The sequence below is a fragment of the Amphimedon queenslandica genome, unplaced genomic scaffold (genome assembly GCF_000090795.2).
Source record: "Amphimedon queenslandica unplaced genomic scaffold, v1.1 AMPQUscaffold_12458, whole genome shotgun sequence".
Classification (NCBI taxonomy): domain Eukaryota; kingdom Metazoa; phylum Porifera; class Demospongiae; order Haplosclerida; family Niphatidae; genus Amphimedon; species Amphimedon queenslandica.
This window is the reverse complement of record NW_003547305.1, coordinates 11,254-13,162: the sequence shown is the minus strand read 5'-3', so window position 1 is coordinate 13,162 and position 1,909 is coordinate 11,254. Positions and strand designations below refer to the sequence as shown.

The 1,909-nt window shown below is 39.5% G+C and overlaps 1 long non-coding RNA gene across 1 annotated transcript in view; it reads right to left on the bottom strand.

Annotated features, from left to right (window-relative positions):
• Positions 1-1,505: 1,505 nt before the first annotated feature.
• LOC109587753 (uncharacterized) overlaps positions 1,506-1,909 on the bottom strand; it is an 831-nt gene continuing 427 nt past the window's right edge. The window contains exon 3 of the long non-coding RNA XR_002187771.1: positions 1,506-1,889. This is a non-coding gene — a long non-coding RNA (uncharacterized LOC109587753). The remainder of the gene's footprint in view (positions 1,890-1,909) is intronic.

Here is a 1,909-nt window from a genome sequence, read left to right as displayed (position 1 = left end):
GCCCCCAGGTTCGTTCCTATAATCATAGATACTATCAAGAGTGGATAATTATTTAGGGAGAGTGTCTAACCTGCCTATATTCTGTGATACCACAGCGCGTATGTTTACATCCGTTTTTTGCAAGTATACAGAGTTAATCTCAGTAATCTTCAAATTTATGGGTGTGGCTGATAAAATGGCGCTTGAAGCATGCAGAAGTGCCGTTAGGGAGAGATTGTTACCATCCCGTAAATGTCCGTAAAACAAGTTTGTGCGCATGCGCATCGGTGCAAAATGGAACTTAGTTTTTGTCAGGACTGCTCTAGGGACTTTTAAAGCCTTGGGACTCTCTGAAATAAAAAAAAAACTAAACCCTAAACCAACTAAGGGGCTCCTAAATTAAGTAGGGACGCTCTAAAAAAAAAACCGCCACCCTAACCCCTAAACCCTAAAAACAATAGCTAAGTCCTAAAAAACAATAGCTAACTAGGGGAGTAACATAACTAGGGGAGAAGGCTAAGTAGAAAAGGTAAAAAGTTAAATTTTTGAAAGTAAAAAAAAAGAAAAGCAAATTTGCCCTGCCCTGAGCTGGATTCGAACCAGTACCACGTCCACATTCTGCCCCATGCCGCCCCACGCCTTCCCCACTGAGCCACCACGATCCTGCTGCCTCAACCCCACTGATTGTCGTATCACTTAATTTCTATATTGTTATAAGATAGTATACTGGGGCGAAGCCCCAGTATAGTATACAGGCAAAGCCTGTAAAAGTCTGTTGACGGATAGTTTACAGGATGGTAACAATCTCTCCCTAATGGCTAGTGCATGAAGGCAACTTTAAGACTTATATCTCCACTCTGAGGATCATGTAGTGCGAGAAACAAGCAGGAGCAGACGGGAATATGTTCTTCTAATGGTTGGCTCTTTCTTATTTGCAGCTTTCTGACTTGGAATCAGTATAAGGATTAAGGAGGACGCAAGAATGACTACTTGGTGCTAATAACCATGCTATGTAAACTTATGCACTGTGGTATCACAGATTATAGGCGGGTTAGACACTCTCCCTAATAGCTAAATAACTAAATAATTATGCACTCTTGATACTATGTATACTATATCCCAGTTCAGTTTGGGACGGAAGTGGAAGCAGCTGTGTGGAATTTTTTCTGCTGCTGATAAGCAGTACAATAGCTGCTGGACTAATCTTCATAAAGGCCATCGTTATCAGAAAATCTTGCTCTGTTAGCTTTTTAAAGGAAGAATTATCAGTTTGGGCGCTCGACCACATGTGCTTATGTAAACTATGACATCATGATATGTCATTGCAGTTAGCTTTGGTATGCCATTGGGTTTATAGGGAGAACCCGGTTTTCAGGGTTTCCAAGGGTTAAGAGACCCAAGGTTTCACAGATTTTGATGGACTTTGGCGACTAAGAACCTGTGAAAGTTTCATCCTTACTTCACTTTCCTATAAAAAGTTATTCCAGTTTTTCTTGTCCCAAACTCAACTGGGATATAGTATATTGTATCATGGGAAGCCATAAGATGAAAGGCACCGCGTTGGGTTTATATCTGGTAGACGATCACTTCCGGTGCAATATACATATTTACCAGGATGTGACATAGCTATGATTAAAGGCGCCGACAGTGCAATATATATATTTCACCGGAAGTAATGCTTGGCTTGTTCAGTTGTGATAACAATGATAACAAAAGGTCATTAGTAAAAAAGCAAAATATGTTATTAATAAAAGATTTTGTAAATAAACTGATATAATAGTAGTCTTTATTTCTGCAAAGGTTGATTGAATTGCATGCCCAATATATTCCAGAATGATTTTAGTCTTCGCGACGACCTTTTATCAACAAGTGTAGCTCCTACTAGTCAATTTGAGATGAATTCTGTACCTCTAGAAACATCTAAAGAGTA